This window comes from Pyxicephalus adspersus, chromosome 5, assembly GCF_032062135.1.
Source record: "Pyxicephalus adspersus chromosome 5, UCB_Pads_2.0, whole genome shotgun sequence".
Lineage (NCBI taxonomy): Eukaryota > Metazoa > Chordata > Amphibia > Anura > Pyxicephalidae > Pyxicephalus > Pyxicephalus adspersus.
Window position 1 is genome coordinate 51,236,175 of NC_092862.1, and position 10,361 is coordinate 51,246,535.

At 34.9% G+C, this 10,361-nt stretch overlaps 1 protein-coding gene across 1 annotated transcript in view; it reads right to left on the minus strand.

The window, feature by feature from the left end:
• LOC140330910 (cadherin-19-like) overlaps positions 1-2,901 on the minus strand; it is a 61,803-nt gene extending 58,902 nt beyond the window's left edge. Inside the window, exon 1 of the mRNA XM_072411496.1 lies at positions 2,764-2,901. The gene's annotated coding sequence lies outside the window, so the exon portion shown is untranslated. The remainder of the gene's footprint in view (positions 1-2,763) is intronic.
• Positions 2,902-10,361: the final 7,460 nt, after the last annotated feature.

Here is a 10,361-nt window from a genome sequence, read left to right on the forward strand (position 1 = left end):
CCTCCCAGGGTGAGGAGAAGGGCCCTGCTGGGGAGTGCATCGGCCAGAGCTGCAGACCATGTTCCCCGTATTCATCGCAGGCCCTGAGTGGGGAGTGGGATGTGTCGCTGGATACAACCCGCTCAGAGCTGCGATGGCAGAGTGGGCAGGGTCTGGTATCATGATATAACTCTGGGGAAAGTGTCTTCCCCTTTGAGTGACACAGGCAGGAAAATACTTCTCTTTTTGTGTCATTGGTATAATTTTGTTTGCAATGTTAACATGGTTTTTTACATTTCATTACATTTAGAACTGATTTGCCCTTATGTACTAGAAGTAACCCTGGTATTGTTGGTGTAAAATTTAGGATGTCTATACATTTGACCAGGCAGTTGGATATAATATTTGAAACCAACCCAAATAAACAAATACAGATTCATCACTTGCTTATTTGTCTTAGAAATTCTATGTTAATCAGTTTGATTTGTGGAGAATCATGCAAATTATGGAATTTGGACAATCATTATTAATTAGTTGTTAGACAAAATAAAGCTGCATGAATATATCCAGGAGAATAAGGAAATGCAAATCACTGTTTTGAAAACTACTTATTTTCAGTTCCCAGTTTAAACAAAGCAATTTATCAGTTACTAAAACTGACTTAACCAGGTTCTGTTCTGGAAATCCTTCATATTCTTGTCTATGTTTTTCTTTTTAACCTTTTAATATAAAACTAGTATCTCCCTCCCCACCACCTCTAAAACAACACCAACCTTAAGCATAATCAACTTGTTAACTTTTATTCATAAACAAATTACACTGCTGTGTTAAATAAATTGGCACTACAGATGACAAACCTGAGTAGATAACAGGTACAAAGTATGACATCACTATGACACAGGAAGAAGAGAGGACCATTCTCATGAGCTGGTTTTCTTATATTTTTAAGAAGTCAACTACTATCCTGCCACTAACCTAGTGCCCTTGATCACCATAGGGGTGGTTAATGATGTAAAGCTTTCAGAAAATATATTTTTTAATATTTTAATATTACTGGAAATAGATATCTCAGAATGAAGATGGAGGAGCTCCCCAAACTTTAATCAGTTACTGAAAAGGAAAAATTATAATATTTGGGAAGGAGGAGGATTGAGTTGTGTTTTGTCCTAAAGGTAGATGTTGAATTCTTTTAACTGTTTGCCTCAAACTACCTAATATTGTGAACACATCTATATTTTACCTTTTTTTTTTATTGAGTATAATTTTATATTTTTTCTATTTTGTTATAGATCAATGTTGCTGCAGTATTGGGAGTTTGTTTTTAACTGCTGTGTGAACTAAACCGCATATTCAAGAAAACGCAAGAGAGGACTGTGTATAGGGGCACAATTCTCTCTCTCTCTTGGCTACGCCTTTCATAGTACAATGTTTCAATGCTCTTTTTTGCCAGTGGTATGTCCTAAAACCACACAAGAATATGATTTCATGGAACATAGAAAATAGTTTTCCTAAGTAGTAATAATATATTACATAAACTTGTAAAAACATTATATAACAAATTATTACTATATAACAAATTAGATATTATCGTTAATTTTATTAGTTATTATAGTAGATTGTAGTGTAAATAATATACCCATATTTGAAGTAGGTCAGAGATCACGATAAACTGTAGGTTTAGGGTTTTAGAAACCTTATATTTACTTATTTTATCTTTTTGTTCGTCAAACTTGATCCAGAAGTATCCTTTGTTCAGGCTAGCATACACATTCTCCACATCATGTTAGAAACCTAAACTTTGGTATACTGTATCCAACACCTAGATCACAAAAAAATCCTATCCAATCACTGTTTGAAAGAATTGTATTAGTAACTGCAAATTAAAAAATAGAGAGAAAATAGCATATTCATTCATTGTATAAAATTCTTGTTTTCCAAATACTGTACACAATAAAAAATGCTCATCTCTTGTTTTACATCATCATGGCAGATAGAAATAAAGCTTCACAACACACTGGCTTTGAAGAATAGTGCACCCTTTATAAACCTCTGCATTAAGTTCTTATGTTGAACATAAATACTGTCTTAAGAATTATTATATAGAGTTTTAAATCTAACCATATAATTACTGTATGTAAAAGTCTTATATAAAAGGAAAAACAATATATAGCTTAGGTTTATCCAAATAAATAACTGGTAGCTAATACCAGCCAAAATAATCACTGGGTTTAATTTTTCAAGCAAAACAGACTTTGTGTAAAGCTCTATAATAACAAACGTAATTTATGAGATTATTTTGCACTTGTTTACATAAATTTTTTTCCTCTTCAACATGTTTCAGTTTATAAAAGTATAAAAAGTGAATTTATTAGCAAACAAACAAACTGCTGATGTAACAGCTTGACATATTATCAAGCAATACAGAATTATTATCACTGCATCTTTCAAATACAATATAAGCCTAAATGTAACACATTGCTTTTAGAGAAGTCAAAGTCTAAAAGCTTTATCTAAAGATATACTTATTTAATTTATTTTCCTCTTCAACATGTTTTAGTTTATAAAAGTATAAAAAGTGAATTTGTTAGCAAACAAACAAACTGCTGATGTAACAACTTGACATATTATCCAGCAGAATTATTATCACTGCAATCGTTCAAATACAGTATAAGCCTAAATGTAACACATTGCTTTTAGAGAAGTCAAAGTCTAAAAACTAAAGACACACACATTAAATTTACAGTACAGTATGTTTGAAGAAAGATAACAGTATTGCATACTTACACATTTTTACTTGTAGATGTTTAATTAAAATCCACATCCACCATGCTCTTTCCAGTAAAAAAGCTCTTGTGTTCAGTTTTACAAAACTCCCAGTATTTTACTGCTTTCTATTTTGAGTGTACTGGGTGGTAAACATGGAACACAAGGACTTTTGTATTTAACATAATAAGCTTCTCTGATGTTCATTCAGCTCATTAGATTAAAATGCAGAAAGCTTCTGCAAGCAAAGTTCAAGCTCAAGAAGTAGACTATGCCTGTGTGTTATACATGTTGTGCAAGTGTAATTTGTTGTAAGCTAAATTATGCTGTCCTCTGTTTGACTCTCATCACAAAACTACTTGTCTTGCTTTGCGGCATCCCAGAGGAAAATAAACCCAGCATTGCCTGCTGTAAATAAGATGTGTTTGTTCAAAAAACTTTTGTTTACACATTATATACATTATATCTTTGTCATAGTACATAGTTTTAGAACCTGGATTTGATTAGATAAGGGCAATGAGTTATGGTATGCAAATATAAAGTCTAATTAATTTTCAAAGTAATTATGAAGCACCATGCACATTTTCAGGACTTCTCGGGACAAAACTTTACTAAGGATCTAACACCCAACACAATAGCCTACTTTTCTCATTTTGGAACTTTAACATTTTTTCCTGGTATGGACTTCTTACAAGTCATTTGCTATTTGTTAGTAACCAGCTGGTTTGCTGGATCACTCAGGTTCACTGATGAAAGTGTATCCTCTCCAGCCTTGGAAAGCGTTATTAAATCGTGCTCACAGTGTTCAGAACTGAACTGCTGTTACTTTGGAGAGTTACCTGGACATGGTATGAGATTGTGCTAAGGCAACCTATAGAGAGCACAAAATACTTGGTATACTTGGTATCCCCTATTCAACTGATTTTGAGTTTAGCTGTGATTGATAATGGCTTTGCCATATGGTTAAGTTTGTTTGCTATTTTAGTGTGATTCTTCCACCAGAGGAGGAAAGACAACCATGCCTCCAGATGTGATTTGTCTTTACTGTCTTTGACTTTATGTCTTTTTGTCTTTGACTTTAACAGACTGCATCACAATCTACAGCAGCCAAGGTTGGCCACAGAATGCTTCCCAACCATGTTCATTTAGTTGAATGAGAGCAGTTAGGAGCATGGTTGAGCCTGTGGCAAGTCTCAAATATGTACTCATCAAACACAGGGACCCTTTGCATGGCTGGTGAACTTATATATATTTTTTAAAATAATTAATATTAATAAACTGTATTTACTTAGAGCCGCAGCTCTATACATTAAAATGGGGTTGCAAATGACAGACAGATACAAACAATGACAATGAGGAGCCTGCCAAGAATTGAAATACACTAAATATAAGGGGTGGTCCTGAAACAGAAGGGACAAAAAGATCAAACTGGATGATGCTGGATGTCCCTCTGCCAAGAAATGAGGCTGAGGCTTTCAAGTATCTTCATTGCAGGAACAGCTGTGCTAAACTAAGGATGATCCTGAGTTCAGCTTTAAACAAAAAAAAAAACAAATAGAATAAAAAAAATTGCAATAAAATTTGCACAAGAATATGCAATTTGGTCTTTCAAAATATTTATAGAACTACAAAAGGATGCATAAATGTACCCTATGTAATCTTTACACGCAGAAGACATTAAATCCTCAATAAAAATTAATTAGGTGCCTAGTTCAGTCTTTCTCAACCTTTACACCCTTGAGTAACATTTAAAACAAATATGAAGCCTCATGGAACCCCTGAGAACATTATTATTTTGGGATATGTTGGGAAAGAATGTCCCCCTTAGAGTGGCAGCTAGAATACTAGATGGTAGACAACTAAAACCATCATTAGAGTGATACAGCTGGCTCTACCAAGTAGTGTTGGCTCAAGTGGAGGTCAATCACAGCCACAGACTGAGGAACCCTTTGCAACCTCGGAAAGAACCCTGGGGTTTGACAGAACCTTGGTTATGAATAACTGGTCTAGTTTCAAACAATTTGTGTACATTTTGACTTGGTATCATACTTTTTGCACCCACCTTTTTTTTTAGCAAAGCTCAGAAAGAACAAAGTACATAGTGCAGGGCTCATGTGATAGAGGAAGAGAGCTGAATAATAATAATAACAGTTTTTCAGTCACTTGCTTTTCCCACTGTCCTGGTATAGGCAAGGAATGGCATGCTCATTGTATCATAGTAATACCTGAAAAATAAAAGTTTTGTGGTACAACCCAATAGCAGTGCACTTCCAGCTCCTTTAGCCTTATGGCTGTATATATATATATATATATATATATATATATATATGTAAATATAAAAGATCTAAGGCACTGTTTCCCTTTACTGCTAGTGTCACAAGATTTAGTGCTATCACTTCTTTGCTTGATCATCCTGATTATGCTTCATTAATTCTGCCATGCTCACCCCTGGTTCTGCTTCTTCCTGACTTTTTCCCCATCAGACATCAGATAACCAGTCACATTGGGACAATTGAGTCAATCTGAAATGAGAAGGTAAAACGCTGCTTTAAATAAGTTTTTCACCTTCACACAGAGACACAGTAAAGAACATGGCATGGTAAGTAAGCAATAGGGAAAAGAAGCAATACTAGTAACAATCCTTTGTCTATAGCTTGAATTTTCTGGGCACAGTGTCTATAGAACAGGGCCTCCTTGGAGTAGAGAAATCCAGGAATTCAGGCTGACTGTGTTGACTGGCAAGACTGTAAATTTCTCAAATGAATGGACATAATTAGAAATCCTTTGGTAAGTCCCCCATATACTGTATGTACTTTATCTGTGTATTTAGCTGATCGTTCAGCTTTAAAGGTACTTAGTCAAGCTGACGTGTTATCTTCCAACAGAAACCAATAAAACAGTTAACTGCACCAAATGAAAATCATATGATCTCACCTCTTTTCACGGGCTGGTTATAATGCCTATGAGAACAAAGTTATATTTAGAAATAATATTTGGAACACTAAACAAGGATTTCCTCCTTCATAAGCATATGAATAAAGTGGGCTAAAACCGTATGATAATCATATGTTGTGTTTTTTAAAAGAACATATGTGCTAACATGTATGTTGTTACAATACAGACACCAATCTCACCCTTTTTTATCCTTTATCTCCTCTACATGTTATAATCACAAAAAATAATATATAATTATGATTGTGATTACCTATTTACTCAATGATAGCTTTGCTTCAACAAATATGGTGGGCACAAACCACACATTTCAGTGAGAGATCTTACTCATTCTTTTGTACCTTTTTGGTTATATTCACTTTCAGGTCTCATTCACTTACATTTCCTTAGGTTTTGTTCTTACTTTTCTGTCTTTTTTTCATCAGATATTGTTCCTCCACTCAGAGTTCTGCTGGATATATATATGTGGAGTATGGAATCACCCTACAGATTCACCTGCCTCAGTCATTAGATCATGTTATTATTTTTATACCACAATGTTCTGTCCTCGCTGCGCTTTACTCTGTGCACCTAACATGCAGCTAAATCCTCCTATCGTCCAATAACGTAGACTCTGTGTATGAATATTAAAGGGTTTATTAAAAATATCAGTGTAGGTGAAGCTGAAGGAAAAATCATAAATTCAAAACACATAAAACAAATAGGCCAAGCTAGTTGTGAATATAAAAGGTAAAGAACAGATGTAAGTCCAAATCTTACAAGTGATTCTGATGTTTAGTGCAGAGACAGGTTGTTTTTCAAATGTGTTGAGCTCTTGCAGATGTTCCATCTCTACATGCACTACTTAAATCACATCTGTTATCTCAGCATAGAAGCTTGGTAGGGTCAAACACTGCTAAATAGCTTTCTTGCAGCTTTCTTATCTGACAATTAGAGGAAAGAAAGTCAAATAAAAATAACTGGTGGGAAGTGTTTTTCTGTAAACTCCCTGGGTGACCAGCAGCAACCAACATGCTAAAAAGCAAAAAAGAGAAGAAAGAAAAGGAGATGAATCTGAACGACACAGCTTCTTAGCCAGCCAGGCCCCACACTGCATGTAATCCAAGATGGTATCTGCAAATGCTTCAGGGAGTTGTAATTCTGGATTTCAGGTAATCCCTTCCCATTCTCCTCAAAAGACAACATGCTCACATACTCTTAACAGCCCCTCGCTCAAACTCCTGGCACTAAAGATTGCAAGGAAATATTGTCCTTCTTGCTCTGTCCAACAGATTTCAATGGGGACTTCCTGACTGTGGCAGCAGTTCAGGAAATTCCCAAGGCTACAAAAGCAGACTTTGACTTCTTAAAATTTGATTAACTGTCTAGGTTAATACTTGCTACAGTTGAAATGTCTCAGACAACTATTGCTCCTGACAATTATATACTTGAAGGTACACAGACGGACAGAAAAGGATTACATTCTTACCAAAGTATTTTTACAACAGCCAACCCTAAAAATAGCTGGGTACATAAATAACCAACAGCCAGGCATGGATCTAAATGGGATGATGGTGTTTTTAGGTTGTTAACGTACATAAGTAAATATGTTAATAAATAAATAAGTACATTTTCATACTAAAGGCAGTCTATATAGCTGATTGATTGACAACTGACATGTCTACAACACTATATAGAGCATCTGGAAGACAAGAGCTGCAGCAACAATTATTGGATCAGGGAGCTACTCGATGCAGTTACACACACCTTTGAGACCCAGTCCCTCTGCCAGATTTTTACAAAGTAGCCATATATGATATTGAGATTGGGTCTTTCAATCACTAGGTCCCAGATCTGCAGAATACAGCTGCCCACAAGATGTTTTATATTGAGTATATTTTGTCATCACCAAAAAGGAGGTAATGCTTCATGTGGACTTGACAGTGCCATTGTGCAGACTCACCTAGATGTTTTCAGAAACGCCCTTTGATGGAGAACACTTCCTAAAATTCTGCTTGACCACCTGTGGGATTTTAATATTTCTGTTTAGATGTTGAATCATTGGGCCTTTTTTTATTAAAGCCCACCAAGGCTAGAGAAGATACACTTTCATCAGTGAACCTGGGTGATTGAGCAAACCTGGATGGATTTGGTCCAAACTTAAAAACATTTGCTAACAAATCTCATGTTTATACACTTCTCTGTCATCACCTCCAGGTTTGTCAGGCCCATGTTTCATATCTAAATGGAAAAAAGATCTTGGCATGCAATGTACAAATCCACTCTATTTAAAAAATATCAGCATAGGGAGATACAAATTTCTTACCAGATGGTACAAGATTCCTGTACTTCAGCACTCTTGCATGCAATTTATTAGGCTTCCCCCTTCATATATTGGCAAATCTAAAAAATAAACTAGCATGATGTTACATGCCTCCTATGAATTGAAGCCTGGTGATAACCCACAGATCTTGCCCTTGACAAAGTCTTGTTGGTGCTTCTAATACACAACTATATAGGGTAATGTAAGGAAAGAAAGACATACATTACCAGGCTCAGAGAACAAAGGTTTGTCCTCAAATTCCAGCCCCACCCCTCTGCACCTCCCTTTTTCTACTATAAATCTCCATATACTTTTATATGCTTTCTTTTTAATGCATTTCCTTGTTTATGGTCTTTTCATAAAGAACAACAACAGAAAATATTGAACTCTCATGCTGGAAACAATGACATTTCTCTTCTGGTATTACCTGATACCACTTTTTAAATCCTGACAAGATTGGTGCAGAAACATTTTTTTTCTACAAACGTTAGCCTTAACTTTCCTGATGTTTCTGAAGTAGAACCCTAAGGCAACTCATTTTTTTCAGACTGGCATTTTTTATACAAGAACCAGGTGTTAAAATGAAGTTCTTAGTAGTAAAGTTTTCGGAAGGAAAACTAACTACCCCTGTCATTTGGTATAGGAGTTAAAGTTAGTTAAAGTTAAAGTAAGGTTAGAGTTGATGATGAAAAAGACCTCTACCATGATGGTTATCAGACTCTTGTGAGTGAGTATTGCAGTTCTTATTTGGGGAAAAACAGAATCAAAAATTTCGTGTCATTTTTTCCCAAGACCCTCCTACGTGAGAGGAGTGAGGTAGCTTTAATATTCATACACAACCTGAATCATCCAGTTAGCATAGCTTTTTTTTTTTACCACACAGCACATATATAGCAGATTGTTGGCATTCTTCTGCTGAACAGACATCTTAGCAATAATGACATTCTTTATGTTACAGCCATTGGAATGTATTGCACCTTTGAAGAACCAAGCTTTGTAGACTAGACAAATAATACCTTGAACAAGTAAGAGCCTTTCCAGGTTGAACTGAGAAATTGTTTTCATGAAAATGTACTCAAATCTATACAGACTGCAAAGTAATATGAAATAGTCTCTGTATTTCAAAATCTTCCTCCATTTGCACTGGGATTGAGACAATCTACACTCACACTGCCACAGATGGGTCTCTCTCCATCTGTGCTTTGGCAAAGAAACTTTTTGCTCAGCTACCCACTGCCTAATGTGTAATATTTATGTGACAGTAATCACATTAATTGATTTTTATGTTGTAAACTGTTCTTTACTTGCTACCCAGCTAAAAACAAAAAGACATGACAAATGGTATGGTTAGCTCTTTCCCTAGGAATCTAGCAATAAATGCTCTTCCCTGCCTATACTTTCAAGGGCATCTACCTGTCCACCAGCCCGATCAAACCAGACGGTTAGAGTACATGTGATGGTCAAAATGGCTATTCATAAGTCTGTCATTTATTGATTGTGTCCTTAAATATATCTCGAGCAGTAGATAAGCTTCCAATTGCTAAGTTAACAAACCAGGAAGACTGATTGACAGATGACTGACACCAAGCAACACGATACTTTTTTCTCACATGTACAGCTCTTTCACTGAATAGGATGTGACCAAACCATGCATAATAGCTGCCACTAATACTAGCTATACTGTATAGGAGGAATTGTCATTTTTAAAAAAATTAATTACTTTGGCACAAAGGCAGATAGGATAATTATACAGACAATAAGGATTTCATTGTATGTTATGCCAGACTGTTTTTGTGCTTTAAGTAAAACCATTATGTAATTTTAGAAAAATAATACAAGGACAAACTAACATTTCAAATAAAATGTATTCAAATGTGCAGCCAATTTATTTGAACAGTGATATTTGCAAAAGAAAATATCATGATGTTATAAAAAAAAAAAGATTTATAAAGTATAACATTTTGTTCTTTGGTTGCTTATGAAAATTCTCTGGTAACTGTCATGCCTTTTATTTTAAAATTATTTTATATATGAACAAAAACTTCATAATAAAGTATCTTTATCTAACTTTAGTAAAGATATTAGTTTGTACTACAGTATTCCTTTTCTACTTTAGTTAGATTTTGTTTGATATGTTATGTAAACTCACAAATTTTATCTATTTCACTTATATAGAGTATATACGGTGACATTTATTTAGCAGCACTTTACAGGGAACACTGAACCATCAGTCCCTGACCATGATTGCGCCTACTATTAAATGTACCTACCACTATCATACATATATACACAGAGAACAAGTCGTTTTAAATACTAGAATATATTTCTGCAATGTAAGAGAAAACCTAAGTACCTAAAAGAAAAC